The 20,215-nt window shown below is 49.4% G+C and overlaps 1 protein-coding gene across 7 annotated transcripts in view; it reads right to left on the bottom strand.

The window, feature by feature from the left end:
- TIAM1 (TIAM Rac1 associated GEF 1) overlaps positions 1 to 20,215 on the bottom strand; it is a 155,430-nt gene that overhangs the window by 71,944 nt on the left and 63,271 nt on the right. For 2 of the 7 annotated variants that reach the window (XM_038129945.1, XM_038129954.1), the window contains one exon: positions 4,456 to 4,634. The exons of 2 other annotated variants lie outside the window; for them this stretch is intronic. The gene's annotated coding sequence lies outside the window, so the exon portion shown is untranslated. Of the gene's footprint in view, positions 1 to 2,188; positions 2,305 to 4,455; positions 4,635 to 4,732; positions 4,791 to 8,432; positions 8,570 to 20,215 lie in introns of those variants that run through there. 3 more of the 7 variants (XM_038129971.1, XM_038129963.1, XM_038129979.1) reach the window with 3 other exon arrangements.

A 20,215-nucleotide genomic window follows, 5' to 3' on the forward strand; every position in this document is an offset into this window, starting at 1 on the left:
TCTGCAGGTAACAGATGCTGAAGAGTAGAGGGATGTACACCTTTAGCTGAGATTTCACCTTTTTTTTTTTTTGTTAGGAACTGCAAAGCGAAGCACCAAAGAGCAAAGTACAAATCCACCCGTTTGGCAGCGAGCTAATGACAGGTTTGATTTCTGGAACAAAAAAACTGTGCAACATTGAGCAGGTACGGAGAGTCCCCCACAAGAAAGCCATATTATGAAAAATAAATTAGCATGAGTGACTCAGACTATACAAAAATAACCTCTCCTTCCCACTCCCTCTGAAGCAGATAAGCAGATCTGAGCTCTTTGATCTGAGCTGGAACACAGGGATGGGGTTGGTGTCCCCAGCCCCAGCCTCCTGCATTATTCAGCTGTGCATGTCCCGCCGTGGAACAGGTTTCCCATCCAGGAGGTGGGAGTGATGATCTGATTCAACCTGGGAAAACACTTTGAGGTCTGTGATCTCACTCAACAAATGTCAGAAATATTTTATCAGTAGTATTGGGTCCTTCCCCTTTGGCCTGACAGCAAGAAGAGTAGGAAAAGTAAATGCCAAAGTTCAAAATTAAACAGGAGATCCTGAATTACACACGAGACAACTACATAGAGAAAAATAGTCCATCAGTCTTGAAAAGAAATTCCAAGACAAAACTTCTTTGTTTTGAGCCATTTCCATAAGTTTTGGTTGAAAATAAAAAAGCTGCCCTACCAGTAAAATAATCTGGAGTTTTTAATTTCTTGGGGCAATTTCCTCTCCTTTGCCAGTATGCTGGTGGATACTGAACCAGATGCTGGCAGAATGAACACAACCACCTATTTTCCCTCACTATCTGTATGCACACAATTGCTGCCGCACGGAACTGAATGAGCCCTATATAAACACATGGAAAATGAGGAACTGCTGGCACTAAACAACAGGACAGCACGGCAGAACTGAACTCTGCACTGACACTTCTGACCACAGCAAGAGGACTGTGCCTCTGCTCCTTGCCCTGAAAAGTTGCTCATGGCTGAGGCTAAAAGTCTGTTCCGTGCTGGAGCAACAGGAGACACCATAAATATCTGGGCATTTCTGCATTGAACCTAAATACAACTGCATGTGAAGTAAACTACAGCAGGAAATGCCTTACATCTACTCAAATGAATGGCAGAACTCCCTTTGGCTGCCATGACTTGTTTAGAAAAATAAAAGCACAAAATAAAGGGCAGGTATAAATCTTAAAACAAAAAAAGAAAAAGACAGCTTTATCAATCGCTAGACAAGGGTTCATTATCTCCCAAGAGCTACAGCTCTTTGATACACACTGAAAAACAGCCAGCTTTTGCCTATAGAACATTTCAAAGCACAACACCTGCATCTTTTCTTCTGCAGATACCTAAAACAAGCCCTCAATACTTCTGTCCTGCAGAAGAAACCCTCTTGGGGCAATGCTTCCCCTGCTTTGGCTCCTGCTGACCACACTTCCATCCGGGGGGATTTCCACTGGCTGCACAGCCTGCACCATTTATCCCCAGCCTCCAGCCATCCATCCCATCTCCAGCCATCCCTTCTCACCCTAAGGAGCAAGAGCAGTTTTAAAAGTCCTCTTGAAACTGCGATAGTTCTTTACCTTCCGACCACACCAGGCAAGATTTCCCCAAGCCAGAAAAGCAACAGGAGCACAAATGGGCTTGGTGAGGAAAGGAGCAGCAGCTCAGGCTGCATCCCATGAGGAAATAACACTCTCCTGGAAGGAGGGAAGTCTTGTCTCCACAGAAGGAATGTTCAGGGAGTGATTTCACACAATGAAGTATCTGCTAGAGACTGGCAAGAAGTGTCAGACTTCAAAGCAAAGAGCCGACCTTTTTTCAATTCTGTGGATTGGCGCTTAGGCGAGGAGTTTGCAAATCCACAAAGGGCTGCCAGTGAGCCCACACCTCAGCCCTGCACCCTGGAAAGGCCCTGCCTAATCCCACTGAATTCCCAAATGCTGCCCAGTGCAGAAGGTGCAGCAGCAGGCAGTGGCTGCAGGCAGTGCAGCTGGTCCAGCTGCAGCCATGCAAGACAGTGCCATCCCCAAGGTTTGTCACCATCCCCTGGCAGAGCCCATCTCCCCTGGGACATGCAGGACACAGTTTGGGGGGACAGTCAACCCCACCAGGTCAGGCTGGGGGGGGGTCCTCTGAACAGGATCCCCAGTCCTACCTTCTCACCCCCTTTCTGCCTCCCTCCTGCATCGCTGGCTGAGCGTTTCCACCAGCTACCCTGAACCAAATCAAGTGCTCGTGCAGCAGAGTCCACTAAAACAGCGGAAAATAAATCTGGAGGGGAAAGAAAAAGCAACAAAAAGAAGAGCTTATTAGCTAGTTTTTAAAGAAGAGCTTATTAGCTAGTTTTTGCTGAGCTGGCGAGTTGGCCTGGCATGTGCCAGAGGCAGCTCAAGGGTGCCTGTCTGGGGACACAGTGGGGATAGGAGGGGACAGTGCCTCTGCAGAGTGACACCTCCTCGTATTATGGCAGCAGGGAGCTGAGAGGTGAGCTCAGGCAGATGTGGAAAGGCAGCTCTGAGAGGGGAATTGGCACTGCTATAGACTCTGGCATCCCCAGCGAGGGGAGCTCGGCAGGGGAGGGGAGCCCCGGCCTCCCCCTGCCACGGGCCACAGCAGACACCCTGGGGCAACAGCGTCTCAAAGTGCTCAGCTACGACTGCCAGATGCTGCCTGTCTGTGGCTTAACTGCATTTAGCACACTCAATGAAAAAAATCTGTATCAAATTAAGAAAATGAGTAATGTTAATGGGAGCTGCACGCAAGTGCTGGTGGGACAAAGGCTCCCCTTGTTAGCTCAGCAGCCAAATGCAACGGCCACCATTAAAGACCCATCAAGGTACCACCAGGATATGACACAGATCCAGTGTGACACATCTCCATGCTTTACACAGGTCTGTGGTAGTGTCAGAAATCTGCTGTGAATGACCTGAACCTCGCAGAGATCAGCACGGGGCTGTGAGCGCAACTGGCTGGGCGTTTTTCAGCAGAAAATGTTGATTCATCAGAACCCAAACTTTTTGTGGGAATAGAGGGCCTCTGACGAAATCTCACTCTCTCTCGGGGAGGGAGAGGCTTGAAAAGCAAAGCAGGGAGACAGGCACGTCTCCTGCAAGAGGCACCAGCGCCCTGACTCAGGCACTGGCTGAAGACACACGCAGAAGATGCAGATTCATATCTGCAGCCCAAGCCAGGCAAATGAGGGCCGGCAACTTCTGCTGCCACATCCCCTAAGAGGTGGCCTGATCATGCATCCTGGGAAAGGGCTCTCTCCCTCAGAAAACCTGCTACTTTTCCTGGTTCAGCGCAGGGAAAACAACAGAAATGTGGTGGCCTCAAGAAAGTCACCTTTAAGCCAGCTTGCACATCAAGAGACAGGACAAGGGGTTGAGATGTGTTTTTTGAAAGCTCAAACTTCAGATTGACATCAAGACTAGGCTGCCAGCAGGGAGAACATGAATTTTGCAGGAAAAGCAGTGTTCCCAACACTGGGTATATGGGAAAAGCAGACTGACCTCCAGCTGAACTGCTGAGGTTTTGCTGGATGACTCTTACATGAAATGGTTACACATAAATTATATCACATTCTAGATGACCACTGATGATGGCCCACTCAGAGAACCTAATTTCCTTTAAAAACAGTAATTTCCCTTCCTCTTCCCCTACCCCAATATTAAATTATTTCTTAAAATAATTACAAAACCAGAATACTCGTTTCAATTAAACCTCTGTTACTAACTCTTGAACCCGCAAAAGGTTGGGCCACTAGATTCCAGGAGCATATCTGAAAAATACTAAATTTCCAACCAAATTTGAAGCACCTCACAAGACAACAGATTGCAAATTTAAAATTAGATTCTGGTGGGAGGCCCTGGTGACAAATCCGTATTTTTCTCCTGGAGCGTAGCTCGAAGGCTGTGAGAACCAGAACAATGATCAAATCCACAGCGGGCAGTGAGCCTACAGAAATAAACTTCTGCTAAAATCTGCCAGCCAACAACAAAGATTTTCACTGAACTCACCAGAACCACATAGAAAAATGTACAAGACTAATAACCGAGTGTGAACACACACATTTTATTGTAATTAAAATGTGCTTTTTCAAAAGGGCAATAGAGAGGCTGAAATTCCACAGAAAGCCTTTGAGTTTCTCAGAAACTCCAGCGGTGTATTTCATTGTTTTCACACCAGAACCTCTTAACCAGCCACTTTTCTTTTTGTGAGCCGCTCTCACATGTGTTAAAGCACGGGATGGACTCCAGAAAGACCTTGCAGGCAGCTGGAGTAAGAGGAGGAGGGAAGGAGGAAGGGAAAAGCCCCTGTGCTGCCCAGCCCAGTACCCAGCCATGCAGCTCGTGCCCTTGCCCTCCCCAGCAGCCCAGAGCACAGCCAAGCCCTGCAGAAACACGAGGGAGGCACATGTACCTTCCGAGGCAGTCCCGGTATCCAGCGCAACCTTCCCCCAGAGAGCTGTGGCATTTAGAGGTACAGAATTGCAAATGACCCCAAAGTGAGCAGTTACTGGGGCTGCAGAAGCTGTCAGCACCTGCCACTCAGCGACTCCATGACTCCTGCGTCAGAGTCTATGCCTACATGCCAAAAACCTGGGGAGAAAGGGGAGAAAAACACATCAGACAAAGCAGGGTTAACGGGGAGGGCTGTACAGGAGCATCTTCTGCAGGGGCCTGTCATCAGCACTTACCTAAGGAGCACTGGGCAGCACGGCACGGGATGCTGTGCTCAAATTCAGATGATGAAAGCTGATGGCGGCAGAATAAATGAAAAAACCCGGTCAAGCACCGCCAGCCCCAACCATGGGACGTGGAGAGCTCCTCTTCCCAACCAAAATCCCCCCAGACTTTAACACTGCCTTGCTGAGGCCGCTCTGTCTCAGCTCAGGGCCAAAACCACACCTGCATCTAAGGGCGACCACCAAGAGAGGCACCTTCCTTCCAACACAGCAGGGCTGAATTTCTGGCAGCAAGGGGAAGCCAGCCGCCCAGGAGATGCTGGAAGGCCTCGCAGGAGATTTCCCTGCAGACTGTCTCAGTTATGGAAAGGGCAGTTTTCCAGGCAGGGATCTCATGGCCATTTTCCAAGGGCGAATCAGACATTGGGGCAGAGCATTTACAGCTGGTTTTGTGAGCAAGGGTTCTCGGATTAATTGCGCTCATGAAGGCACAGATACAAGAGATCAGTCTGTGCTTACCTAGACCTGAGACAAGTTCTTAGGACAGTCCTTGATTCAGACCCTGAGCTCATGTGGACACCAAATCCCGGCCCTTTCCAGGCCTGGTACCACTGCTGAGCTCCCTTGCAAGGAGCCCAGCTCTAGTCCAGGCCTGGGAGAGGCTAAATGAGTTCCCAATCCAGCTCTCATCCAACTCCCCTTTCTCCCAGCCAAGCAGCAGCACTAAAACATCACCTCAACACTGCACACAAACCTGGGAGAGTTATAAACTTCTCCACAGGTGCCAAGGAGCAAAAACCTGGGGAGGGATTACTGCTGCCCTTCATGTTCTTGGAGCTGCTTGGTGGAGAAAGTGTGATCCTCACACTTGGCTGGATTCTCAAAAGAGATGAGAGTCACTGGCTCTTTTTAAAATTAAAAATATTCTCATTTTCTCTCTCTTCCTTCATGTTCCCTTCTTTGCTCCCTACCTCCCCCTCTTCCCCCAAGCTGTTGGTAGAGATCTGAAAAGCAGTTCATGAATTGCTCAGGAGCTGGCAGAAATTAATAAAATGAAGCTCATTTATATTGAAATGGACTCATTATCATGCCAGCTGCCAAAAATTTCCAAGAGGGGAATCTTGCTGACAAAAAAGGTCCTACAGGCAAGAGGCTCCCCACCTGCACCCACCACACAGGGAGCAGCCCTGCCACGAGCATTCCTCACCTCCCAGGAAAGGGAATTGTGACCATCTCTGTTCAGATCTGCCTGCTACTGCCCCAAAAAAACCTGCCCAAAAGAAGAGCAAAACAAACACAGCCCAGCATTCTGTCAGATTTTCCACCCTGACATGGCTTTTGAGAAGTCTGTAACTCTAAAATCTGCTCCGGGGTGACACAAACTCTGGTCACTCTCCTGAGAAACCAGCTCCAAGGTTCCACATACCACCTGTGCTCCTCCAGCAAAACCCCCTTCTCTCCTGGCAGTCCTTTGTTAAAAAGGGAATGTTTACACCTGGATCCTGCATTATCCAAACCCTCATGCTGCTACAGTACATCTGAAGGGCAACATCCTTTGCCATGAACAGATGAGAACTGGGCACCACAGCTCCCCCAGAAAACAAGGATTACCCATTGACTCTTTCCTGAAAAGTTTTGCTCCTATTTTACAACTTGGACATCTTTCCTAAATTAAACCAATTCGTACTTTTCAAGAAGAACATTTGTTTTTCATACTTTGTCTGACATTAATATGCACTGGAACAATTCTCGGTGTCCTGGCTCGTTCCAACAGCCCAGGCTGTGCCGCAGCAGAATTTCTGGAGCTCTGAAGCAGCCTCCAGCAAAGCCTTCCTTCCAGCAAGGTCTTGGAAGGTCCAGCAGGGCAAAAAGTGATGCCCACGTTCCTTGTTCAGGAGGAAAGGCTAAAGCAAACATGAGCACAGCCCCATCACTTCCCTTCCAGCACAGAGCCCTTTCTGGACACGTTTGCTCCCATGGATGCTGGCCAAGGGGGAAGCTGACCAGTGACCCACCAGCCTGTTCTCAGGGGAGATGGACAGTTGTAAACATTGACACGTGGAACAACTGATATGATTTAAAAAAAAAAAATCAAATAAATATTTTCAAACTTCCACACTTGAGACAAAACACGCCCTGTCAGCGCTGGCTGCTCCCGACACTCAGACACGTCCCTGGTGTCTGTGAGCCAGCTCCTGAACACGTCAGTGCAGCTCCCCGGCCTCTGCAGGGCTGCAGGCAGCACAGCTGTATTTACTGCACAGCCACACAACAGTGCCTCCACAATCCAGGCCAAGGAGTTCCCACAGGGCTCACCAATCCCGGCGGGGAGCGCAGGAAACCTCCATGCATGGATTAAACGCAGAGCAGGGAAGCAGAACAGATTACAGGAGCACCTTGTTGTTCTTCACATCTGCTACCTGCGACTCCAGGTACAGCAAAGAGCTCTGGCTGCCACGTGCTGCAGCAGTTTGCAATGCCAAGAGTCTGGAGAAAATTCCAGCACGCTTGTTTTCTGTTTGCTAGTGGACACTTGACAGGAACATTAATGGATGAAAAATATGGAAACTGTAGCTAAGAGCCTCCTTTCCAAAGTACAACCCTTCCTTTCCCAATGAAAAAAATCAGTATGCAAATATATCCCCTTGTCCAGTGAACAGGAAAAGTTGGCGAGAAGGACGACAGCTCTCTTTCAATTCTATTTTTACTTTTTCATTTTCTGAGGCATTGCTTTTGTCAGATTTCAAATGCAATCAGTTGGTTGTTAAGTAAATCTTCATCCAGTTTGAGTAGCCCTTGGTGATGCTACCATTGCATACAGAGAATGCTTCCATCCAGAGTCAGGAAGCAGTAGGCATTCCATACAGAAACCATTCAATATCCATCAGCAGCTCTGGGCTGTGTTCCCCACCCACGATCCCAGCTCCATGCCACTGTAACTCCAGCATTCAATCCCATCTCCTGAAATGGACAATCAGGCCCTTGGTTTGTGACTGGAGGCCACGTTTTGTTGGTTAATAGTTAGTTAGCTAATATGAACTACTGCTGAGATCAGCCCAGCCAATGCCCTGCCCTGAGACCGAGGCAAATGCTCTCCTGTGCTCCAGGGCTCTGCTGGCCTGGCAGCTCTGCCCCTCCCCATCCCATATCCCTGGGCTGCCCTCTGCAAAACAAAACCCACAGGAGAGGGAGCATAAAATATCCTGAGCTGGAAGGGACTCACAGGGATCAGAGTCCAGCTCCTGGCCCTGCACAGACACCCTACAAGCCTCCAGATCCTTCACCAGCCTTGTGTCCCTCCTTTGGATGCTTTTCAATAGCTTTAGATCCTTCTCAAACTGTGGTGCCCAAAACTGCCCCTGTGCCTCAAGGTGAGGCTGCACCAGTGCTGGACCCATGGATGGATGGATGGATGGATAGATAAGAGACTGCTCTATGCCCAGATCTTTGTTCACAAATGTAATTCCAAAATGCTCCAAGCTTCCCACTCTCAATGTAGACACTGAGCCCCAAGACCAACTTCGGAGGATTGCAGAAGCTGGTTGACTTTTAAAGCAGCAAAAATAAATGACAAACGTGCTCCTCTCTGTGTTTTCTTCCTATGACATTTAAAATGCCATAGAGAAGCCTTTTGTTTGTGAGAAAAATTAATTTCAAACCGAGTGCTGCTTGTGAGAAAAATGAATTTCAAGCCAACCACGGCTTATAGTACCTGTTGAGGAGAATGGCTGCTCCTGAAGCTGGAGTGTGATGACAGTGACCATGCAGGAAGGTCAGGATCCATCCATCCATCCCCAGGAATGGGTTGGTAGAGCTCCAATTGCAAAACCTCTCTGCAAGCGTCTCGCTAGCACGCACCCTCCGTGTCTGTCACGGCTGCGAGAACAATGCTGGTGATCCTCCAGATGAAGAGGAGGGCAAAGAAAAATAAACCCACGTTCCCTTTGAGCAGAGCTCCTGAAGGGGAAGGTGTGGGAAGCTCTGCTCCTCCAGCTGCAGCACCACCCCTGTGACAATTCCCAAGGGAGGGAAGAAAAGGCAAGAAGAGAGGGAGGGAGGGAGGGAGGAAGGTTTGTCGAGAGACCTTAAACCTCCACAGAAGCAACAGTCAGCCATCCCCAAATCCCTGCTAAAGGAAACAAAACCAGGAGCACAGCACTGAGAAAGCACCATGGTAATAAATTATTGAAAGAGCAGAGCAGGTAGCCCAAGGGAAAGCCCCCTCTCCAGGGCTTCTCTATTTATAGAGGGGATGTGAATAATTGACACGGTTGTGGGTTTGTTTGTTTTTCAATCATTTTTTACAACTATCTGAGCATGTTTTAACTCTTTCTCCTTTCCTTCCCTTTTATTTTTAATGGTGGGAAAATCCCCCTTTCTACCCTGGGGGGAAATCTGCAAGGTTTTACACGTTTCCAGCAAAGGGCAGAGCAGGGGAAGGATTCTAATTTCAGATCATCAGACATAAGCAAATCTATGGGAAGCCACGACGGCAACTCCCTGGAGCCTGTGGGGCAGACTAAGCCGAGCCACGAGGGAACTGCAGGGAAGGAGGAGCCCACTTGGCCTCCACGGAGGCTCTGAGGACTGTGTGTACATTTATATGATACTTGAAAAACGAGAAGAATTCCCAAAATGCTGCAGCTGAAATAAAAAATAAGGTGCGGCTTGTTTATTTACCTTTAGGTTTTGCGTTATTGTTATTATACTTAGCTTAAAAAGGGCTTTCTGCTGGTGCCAAATGAGCCAAGAGCTGCTGATACACAGCAAGGGTGGGACGTGCCAAATGCACTCAAAAGACTGAGCTGTAACAAGAAAATGTTCAGGCCAGGAGACAGAGCTCCACATGGATCTGTGGGAGCTCTCCCTGTACAGCCAAGGAAGCGGGACCTTGCCTGCACAGAAGAGCCACTCAGCACCACAGGCTCCAGCAATAAAAATTGAAACCCTTGGCTGCAGTGACCTACCAGACAGGATGTGAAGGATTAAAATGGTGTGGAAAAAAAATTAAGGGCAATAATTGTGGTAGGGGGAATTGCAGAGGAAGTGCTTGGTGTATCTCCTCATTTAAGCACTGAGGTAAGTAATCTGATTTTCAAGCAATGCCAAAGACCTCACACAGATCATTAAGATGGTGCCTGAGATATGAAGTATCTAATTTTAGATACCCTGACTTAAGTACTAGGGAGGGATTCCAGAGGTCTGTGGAAAAACAGGTGTGAAATACAACTCAAGCAGATCAGCAGAGCTTTCCCTTTCTGCTCCCTCCCTCTCTCTGAGGGAGTGTGAGGAACCTCACTGAGCCCCAGAGCTGTGCAAGCTTCCTGTATCACTGCTTCAGAGTCAGGAGAAAGGACAACAAAATAACTTCCATGACAAGAAAAAGGACTGAAGCAAAGGATGTCCTTGGCAGATGACAGCACGCATTGCACAAGTTTTGGCACCAGGATCTGTCTGTGAGCGTGTGCTTTGAAATCAGCACTGCTCAGGACTCATCCTCCACTGAGACTGCACTGGGGTGGAATGGAGAGGCCAGCACTGCAGGGAGGACTGGATGCCTGCTGCCAGGTTGCCCAGAGCCCCCTTCTCTCTAGGAACACAGTGCCCAGCACAGCCACATCCCAGTGGGAAAGGGTACGGGGTGACTAAGGAGGAAAGCTGTGTCCAACCAGCAGAAAGCATGCATGGAGCATCCTAAACTTCCCAAAACCAGGGGTTTATTGCCTGGCATGACAGTGGCATCACAGATAGGGCTCTCTGGTGGGGCAGGGATAAGGCAAGATGCTGACACAGCCACTCACCCAGGCCCAAAGCCAGGACTGCCCACAGGACCTCCACCCTCCTGCTGCTCCCAGCGCTCCTGCCACAGCTGCTGGACACCATGGGAGCAACAAAAGGAGGTCAAGCTTCCCAAAACCCGACTGGGAATCCCGACTGCTGTTTAAGCAGAGCTGAGGAGGCAGGCAGGCAGTGCCCAAGTGGCTGCTGTGCTCACCTCCTGATACCAGCCCCAGCAGAGTAGCTCTGCCTTGGCACTGCACGGATGCAAAGCTCGGCTGCTCAGGACCAGCGTGGCACTGCTGAAGGTGAATGAGGCACTCAAGGTTTTACCTTGCACCTCCTGGCAGAGACCATGGGAGCAACAAAAGGAGCCCAAGCTTCCCAAAACCCCAAGGGAATCCTGACTACTGTTTAAACAGAGCTGGAGGAGGCAGGCGAGCAGTGCCCAAGTGGCTGCTGTGCTCACCTCTGCCTTGGCACAGCCCTGTCTCTCCAAGGCAGGGATGCACAGCTCTGCTGCTCAGGACCAGCTTGGCACTGCCAAAGGTGAATGAGGCACTCAGGCCTCACCTTGCACGTCCTGGCAGAACCTGATGGCTTCAGCTGATCTGGGCTGACTGGTTCCAGTCACGACTCGTCCCTCACAGCTCCTGACACGGCTCTTCCCCCCAGGGAGGAACACACAACTCCAGGGCCACATGGCTGGGTGGTGCTTCTTTAATTAAGAGGGGACAGAACCCATGAGGGGTGGAAATCCCAGGAGAAGACACCCTGGGGGCTCAGGGGGTGAGCCCCCACCCTGGGAAGTGGTGGGAAAGGGATGGATCAGCAAATGCTCTGGAGAGGAAAAGCCAGAACTACCAACAGCCAGGCTAAGGCAGCTCAGGGTGGAAAGCTGATACCTATCAGCTCTGAGTGTGGCCTCCAACTAAAATGAAGGCTTTGCCTCCTTTTCCAGGGAGTGCGTGGCGGGGAGAGGCGTGTGAATCACCACATCTGAGGTTATCAGGAGCAAAATCCAGAGTTTAAAACGTGCCAGTCAGCAGCAGCTTTCAATCTGCATCCCCAAACTATGAGAGAAGCAACCACAGGGATATGGGAAGGAATTTTTATATTAAACTTGTGGATCAGGATCCTGCCTGGGACTGCAGAACAAGTGATCCCAGCAGTGATGTATCCATCTGCCTGTCAATGGGATGCAAGGCTGGGGAGCACAGCTGAGAGATGGAACCAGGAATGACGTAGGAAAAAAATGGGAATTGGAATTAATTTCTGCCTGCTACTCCCTGCAAGAAGATGACCCATTTTCCAGAGGAAGAAAAGCAGAAGACACCTTTCCAGGAAACTGCTAGTGGAGCTGAAGATGACAAAAACTGGCACATGAATCATGATCTGCATAAGAAACTTTGCACAGAGGTTGTGCTGAGGAGAGAATTACCTCACTCAAGTCTTTTCATGTTTTCAACGCAGACACATAAAAATGAAATATGCTGGTGACTTGTGCTGAGGACACAAAGCTGGGAAAAGTCAGAGCACAGAACAGACCTTTTGTCTCATATTGATCCCAGAGGGCCGTGAGCTCCCTGTGTGTGACAGAAATGCCAAGAAAAGCAAATGTAAATCAAAGGATGCACCAAGCAGGACTTGCCTGGGAGAAACAGCAGTGACTGATGCTGCAGGAGACACTGACCTCATCTGGAACGTGGAAACCTCACCGTGGCCAAGGTTAACACAGACCAGACACCTTCAGCAAGGGCAAGGCCAAAGTGAAGCTGCTGTCTAATGGAACACAGGCAGAGAGGCAGCCGAGCAGCCCCAGTGCATCCAGCTGAGGGTTCAGGGGCTGAACACTGCCCTGGAGTCCTCACCAGCCTTGGTGAGACCCAGGGATCACAGCTGCACACAGGGACAGAACTCGTCCTTCCCAAACTCAAGCTGTTCCTGAGCAGTAGGGAAAAAACAACAACAAATCATCCACAGTTTGGCAGCACCACAGTTGGTCCAGGTCCTCCTCTGGCTTTGCAATCTGTGGTCAGTAAGAGGAGAATGTTGCTGCTGGCACGTGGGAGCTGCCTGTGAGTGGTGCCAGGTGACCAGCTGCAGGGCTTGTACCTGTGAGCTCCCGACATGCTGCACAGCACACTGCCAAAACCAGCTTCAGCTCAGCCCTCCCCTGGAAATGACTCAAAGTAGTGCCAGAGAAGGAGCAGGGAGAGATGCTCCAAACCCTAGTGGGAATATTTCAGCACCAGTCTCTCACTCCTTTTCGAGCAGTTACTGCTGGCTATAGTCACAGAAACCAAACGTTGAGCTGAAGTATGAAGAAGTGGGAATTTTTTTTTTAGGCATTCTAAAATATGTGTCAGGAACGCAAACTCCTCGTAAAACAACAGCTATGCCTCCTCCAAATGCCAGGCTGGTGAGGTATCAGCCACAGCACCAAACAAAAACACAGTAAATCTACCCAGCACTCCAATGAGTGGCCATGGCACTCGGTGCTCTGGGCTGGTGACATCAGGCACAAGCTGGACCCCACCACCTCAGAGGTCTTCTCCAACCTGTGATTGATATTCTCAGCAGCAGCAGCAAGTGCCATTCCATCATTTCAGTGCTTCACTTTTCCAAAACAGCCCTGCAAGAAAATAACCAGTTTCCTCTTTACATTTAAAGAGCAGGAGATGATTTTATAGGCTGCCAAAGCCACTGGTGTTTTCTGTGGCATCATTCCCAGGCCAAATGAAAGCAAACCCTGCAGCAGATGCACACTCAGTCTATCTGAGTGCACACTGACCAGAGTCACCTTGCCTGTGGTACAAGGGAATTACTCACCCACCTGAGCTCACAACAGCTCCTGAATTCACCTGAATGGCTTCTGTCCCCCCCCCAGAGCCACCTCCAAGCTGCAGGGACATCCAGCCTTTACCAGTAACTTCCCAACACTGTTCTTGCCTGCATGCACACAGCCCCCACTGTGTTACTGCTTAAGAGCAGCTTTTACTCAAAAGGGTGTTAAAAATAACACCAGGGACCAGGAATTTCCTCTTGAAAGACACTTTTCCACCCTCCTGAGCCAAAGCCACTAGGAGAGGTGACTCTCCCGTGCTTTCCCCTCCACCAGCAGCCACAGCCACTTCTCCACACTGATCCTGCAGACCCAGGCCAGAAGCAGTAACTATTTTTGCAGTGAGTGGATGCACCTCAGACACAGAGTGACTGCTGCCAAGGGAAGCCCTTTAAAGAGGGGACAAAAGAGAGAAGCAAAGGACACATTTACAACAGAGCTAAACAAAGACTCCGTGGTTCTGCACCAGCCCTTGCATCTCTTTTTGGGAGGCAATAACCTTTGTGCCAGTGCAGGGGGTTTTACCTGGAACTTTTCTGCTCTCTACTACAGAGTCTGCCCTACAGGTGCTCTGGAGACCCCCGGATGTTCTGTCATCAAAGACAGCCCTGGTCTGAAGGGATCTCCTTGTCACACATCATTGATAGGCTGTACATCCTTTCAAGTCACCCATGAGCAGTATCAAAATATTTTAAATGCAATTCCCTTCTTTACTTGTTTTCTTGGGTTTTTTCCACCATCTTTTAGAGCTGACAAACCTAAATGAAAAGAGGGGGAAGAGGTAAAAAACCCCATATTTTGTGCTTTATTAATGACAGTTTTTAATCAACTCTTACAAAACCCTTCTCAAGATGTCATTCCCTGCACATTAAAGGAGCAAGGAGAGCTCTGTGCGGTGCAGGAATCAAAGCACAGCCTCCCCACTGGGGCCAGATCTACAGTACAAATATTTGCCAGCACAGCTGTATCCACTGCTGTGCTGGGACACGACCTCTGACTGAGCCTGCAGAGGCCACTGCAATCGGTTACAGCAGCAAAATGATGATGTGACTTACAGTAACACATCTTCCTTTAAGTCCCAAACAAAACCAAGCTCAGGATGAGCTCCTCCAGCAGCAGCACAGCTCCGCTGCCATGACACAGCAACACAAACGCTCCGGGGGGAGTTTTTCCGATGGCTCCCCATCTGTGGGGCTGCAGCAGGGATGGGCAGAGGGCAAGGAGAAGTGTCTGCCTGGCTGCAGAGTGCTGAGTGCAGCCTTTTCTTCCCCGGGGAGCTGCTGAGCCCCTGCACACGGGGCAGCTGGGAACAAGCCGCCGCAGGAGTGCCTTCCGCCCGCGCAGAGCGGCTCCCCAACACCCTGCCCGCCAGCCAGGCTGAGAACAGCCACGCTGCTCAGTGCTTCACAAGGGGCAAAGCTCCTTCCCTGGGCTCTGCATCAGGCCCCCGAAGGAGCCATGAGGTTTGGAGAGGGGCACATGGAAGCAAAAAGCTCAGGCCAGCCTCTGACGTCGCAGTGGGAAATCTCGCCTTGCCTCGCGCAGCGAACGGTCACAGCGAGAAGGAAAAGGCCAAAGGGAGCAAAGGACAGAGGGGGAAATCTCAGAGAAACAAGATGTTATTTCTCTGTTTTCCACGAACCATTTCCTCAGGGGTCGATTTTAGGACCTTTTCTTTGACTCGCAGCTCCACTCACACCTCTCAGGGGCTGTCCCTGCCTGCAGGGAAGGCTCCTTCTCCTCTTCCTCCTCATTCCCTTCTCCCTGCTTTGCCCCAGGAGACCCAGCAGAGCCAGTTATGAGAAGGAGGATGAAGCACAGGCAGTTCTCTGCCATCTCCCAGCACCACCCCAGGTCACAATCCCCATCTCATTCTCCCATTAAAACAAAAAAATGTTCTTCAAAAGAAACTCACAGGAAGTTCTGAAAACATCCTTGTTAACAACTTACATGTAAGTTTTTAAAATATCTGAAATTCTCCCAGCAAAGCACCCAAAAAGCAGCCAGATACTCTCCTCCCTCTGCCACAAGCAGCCAGATACTCTCCTCCCTCTGCCACACTTTGGCTCTGGACTGCAGGGAGCCAAAGGAAGGCAGCAGAGGCTGGAGAAATCCACCCCTCCTGGTGCCATCTGTAAGGCTGCAATTAGCCACCAGCATTTCTGTAACCCTACACAGTGTTGCAAACAGAAAATCCATTAACTGGGACATTTTTGTGGGATTTCTGTCTGTTTGATTGTTCCAGAGGCTTATATTTATAAAAGATCCGAAAACCTGACGGGCTTCCTTTGTTCAGTGTTTCACAAAGATCCACCAACTTTCAGGGCTCAATTCCATTGTAATTGTTAGATTAGTAATTATGTAAACAGGCAGTAAACCCCTCTTTAAGACAATAAAAACATTTGCAGAGTAACTTAATGTTCAGAAGCAGAGTGAAGCTCCTCCAAGCACCACCCGAAATCCCAGGGCACCAATTAATATTGGGATATTGTTCAGCCAGACCATTTACCAGCACAACAGGTCACGAGGGAGGAGTAATTCAAACCAGCCATAGAATGGCTTTGAAATGAGACAAATAAACTACTACAGGCATGGCTGGAAATGTGGTTTGAGGCCCATTTCCACCACCCCCATCCCCCTTTGAGCTCTGCTTTACCTGAGGAGCCAGAATGACCTCACTGGGCAGCAGGGCAGGGGAAAAAGGGAGCACTCAGAGCTCATTCCCTGGATGGGGTGGTGGGATGGGAAAGGGGACAACAGCAAGCACCACGGTGAGGAGGGCACAGGGATGTGGGTGTCACAGGGAAGAGAAGAGCCCCATGACCACCTCAGCCCTCTCCATGTCCCACCAGCCCCCACGGGACAGGGCTGTGAGCACAAGGAGCCAGGCACTGAGGTCTGGCACGTCCTCCCTACGCCCAGCTGTGGGAAAGGAGAGAAGCACTCCATTATCGCTCCTCACACAGGCTCCAACATGCCTCAACTTATTCTCTGCCTCTTAAAAAAAACCCAAACAAGCCATGAAAAGGAATGTATAATCACCTGGCAGGCCACCTCTCAGCTCCAGCTTGCAGGCTCTGCCCCACCACGTTCTTTTCCCAGCCCAACGTGACTTGTGAAACATTTTACACAATGGGCACCTCCAACTTTACCAGAGAAACAACTTCCCAGCCCCACTGACAGAACAGGCTGAGGGCTCCTGATATGGAGGAAACATGCCCCGAAGGCATCTGGACATGGACGTGAAATTAGGAAGAACAAGTGTTTGTTTCTGCAGGAGATGCAGCAAACACTGGCAAAAACCCAGCCCATGAGGCGGACAAGACCTGCAGCATGGGAATCACACAACCATGGAATGGTTTGGGCTGGAAAGGCCCTTAAAGCCCATCCAGTGCCACCCCTGCCGTGGCAGGGACACCTTCCACTGTCCCAGGCTACTCCAAGCCCTGTCCAGCCTGGCCCTGGACACTGCCAGGGATCCAGGGGCAGCCACAGGGAGGGCAAAGGGATTGCAGTTAGTCCTCCCAACAAACAAAAAGGCTGGAGGACTCTGGGGAGGTTCAGTGTGAGGCTCTGTCTCTGCTCCCAGGGCTCAGCAGGGTTAATAACCTGCTCCTCTCACAGCCCCCATGTAAATACACAATTTTGGGGCACAGGGCTGCCGCTCTGAGTTCATGCTCCACAGTTCCATTTTAGTTTTCCTCCTTAAGGCCTGACTTCCAACTGCCTTCTGAAAAGGAAACAAGTCCTGGACTTGTTTGAACAAGTGGGCAACACCTGCTCCAAGCCTTTGGCTCTACTGCATTGTCTGGGGTTTGAGGTTTGTTCTTTAAAGCCCAACCTAACAGGCTTAGGGGAAAAAAAAAGAAAAGCCCATAACCAGTTTCAGGAATAAGAGAGAAAAAGACTTCATTCATTCACTCCTTTGTTTTCAGGAAACTTACCCTGACATTTCTTTGCCAACACATTAGAAAAACAGCAGAAAATGCAAACACAGGCAGGATGGTGCTTCAAAGGGAGAAGGTACAGCCCTGCCTTGGCTCCAGTTCTCCTGACCCAGCCTCTCTTCTGGGATATTTCTGTATCAGAGAGCCCGTTTTACTGGAAATTTAATAAGCAGGGAAGAGCAGGGCAGCATCCTGCCTGCCAAATGTAATTTGTTTATGCAAGATCTCCAGAATCCATCTTCTTCTCTGCCCCAGAAACACTCTGTACACTCAAAAGGAAGATGCTGAAGTGTGATGATGTGAGAGCTGGGCACAGCTGAGCGCTGCTGGAGAGGGAAGTGGCTCCCAGCAGAGTCCGGGGATGGTTCTATCCCAGCTCTGAGGTCTCTGCAGCTCTGCTTTTCCCAGAGAACTTCCAGGTGGACACTCCTGGAGACAGCAGGACAGCTCCCAGTCCAGCCTGCCAGGCAGTGACTTCAGCCCAAATTTAATCAGGAACTGGGAATCCCACAGGAACACTGCTTGGAGGTTTTCTCTGCTCAAACACGATCCACCCACATGCAATAGAGCAGAATTATTTATCTGTTGGGGGTGATTTTGCCCAATTAATTCATTAAGGAGTTTGGGGGGAATATTCCAGAGAATGCCACACGCTGTGAGCAGATAAATAACATGTCCCACTGTAGATGTTTCCTAACTTAGCCTGTATTTAAGGCAAGTAATAAATAACAGCACCAAAGATGGTTCTTAACACCAACATAAAATTTTAAAAACCAAACGCTGTCTAATTTTGCTGATTCCTTTGCTGCGCCAGTTGTAACAGGATGATAAATTCCCACAGAAAGGATACCATTCCTAAGAACCTTGCATGCCTCTGCTGGGACAATTTTTAGGGATGTACTCAGTGAAAGATGATGCACAGCAGGTTATATGCACCACAATGGGTTGGAACTGCACAGAGAGAAGAATTAATCCAAATAAATCCCATTTACTATCATGACTGCCAACTATAAATTTTAATTTAGCTGAAGGGAAACCAAATATTGACATCCTGGACTAGACTGACCATGAGTTTGACTGATGTCACACAAAGCTAACCTGATGCTCAAACAACAACAATTAATGAGCCGTTAGCTCCACCAGCCTCAAAATGTGAAAATTCTACCAATATTTTCGCAATCCATTCAGGTGAAAAAAACACATCAACGCAAGAGCCATCCAGCTTTTCCAAAATTACAGTGCCTTTCATGAAAGAAACCAGGAGCAATGCTACCTGCCAAGTCAGTAAATAAAATTAGAACTAGAAGAGTAATAAATTCCATTTTTAATCAGGGAAAATGCCAGAAATAATTAAAAACTAATACTCCTTGTGGAAGCCCAGCTAAAATATTTGCTGTTATTTTAAAATTAAAACGGTCTTGCATTGGACTAACAAAGAGTTATATTTAGAATATTTCAACGTTCTCTTACTAAAAGCAGCACAGCCGACGTGCATCCCTCCCTGATTGCAGAGGGAGCCACAGAACAGGGTTATCTGCACAGGGCTGTGGGAAGCTGAGGCACAAATGGTCATTTAGCCCAAACTCTCAATTTCTCAGCTCGATTTCTGTAACAAACCCCGATAACCCAGCCCAGGCGCGCGGCTCCAAAGCCTCCCGCTCTCGGGGATCGAGCTGCTCACATCCATCCCCACATAATCCTCTGAGCACTGTTACAGTGCCACAATGGAAATTAAATAACAGCTCTGAGTGCAGCTATTGAGATATCACACAGGGAAGGAACCAGCAAGCTTCATCCCTCCCATCCCCAGGGAAGGAACCAGTGAGCTCCATCCCATCCTCATTCCCAGGGAAGGAACCAGCGAGGCTCCATCCCTCCCACACCATCCTCATTCCCAGGGAAGGAACCAGTGAGCTCCATCCCTCCCATCCCCATTCCCAGGGAAGGAACCAGCGAGCTCCATCCCTCCCATCCCATCCTCATTCCCAGGGAAGGAACCAGCAAGCTCCATCCCTCCCATCCCCATTCCCAGGGAAACAGCTCGTGCCCACAGGTGGCATTTCAGAGCCCGTTCTGAGGTGCAGGATAAACCCAGCCTGACACAAAGCTGGGCCTGTGGAAGCCCATTAGGTGCCATTATCCCCATGGAATAACCTGCAGGGTGGGTTCATGCCCCCCTGTGTTTCCCTACACACCACTCATTTTCACCCATTCAACGTTCCCAGAGAACTCTCAGCCCAGATGAGGGGGGGTGTTTACCACAGCAGGACAGGGGTATTAAATGCTGAGGGCTCCTTTTTTCCCCCCAAGTTGTTAAATGTTAGAGATCCCATTCAATTGCAAGGCAAGGATTTCAGCGTGCAGCACCCTGGCTGCCTGACAGCTTCAGCGGGTTATTCAGTGGCGAGCCTTAACCAAAACTGTGTCTGAGAAAAAAAGGTGCTAGATTAGGGCTCTGCTCTTCAACCCAGTTCCAGGGATTCACAGGCAAGAACCTGAAATCTTCCCGAGTCTCAAAGACCCTTTTACAGCCTGAGAAGTTCCTTTCCTTTACCACTGAAAGAAAGGCAGAATAAATCACAGAATGGTTTGGGACCTTCAAGATCATCCCTCCCTCCAGGTGAGGTGCCTGTGCAGGAGATGTGGTGGTGACAAAAATCTCCTCAGACAGCAGGGGCTGTGCTCAGCACGGTGCCACTTCATCACAAAAGGCCTAAAATCAAGTGAAAGGAGCCACATGCACCTCCAGAATTTGGCTGCTACACAGACTTGTGGGACCCACTCAATTACTTCGGGATAACGTTGCCATAAATTGTAGTGGAATATGAATCCCTGGCCTCTGGCACTCCTCTACTAGGTTTAAAAAGAGAGGTTGGACGAAGATAATCCTCTTATTGCTCTGTCAATTTTACTAGCAGAGACTCT

The sequence above is a fragment of the Motacilla alba genome, chromosome 1 (assembly GCF_015832195.1).
Source record: "Motacilla alba alba isolate MOTALB_02 chromosome 1, Motacilla_alba_V1.0_pri, whole genome shotgun sequence".
NCBI lineage: Eukaryota > Metazoa > Chordata > Aves > Passeriformes > Motacillidae > Motacilla > Motacilla alba.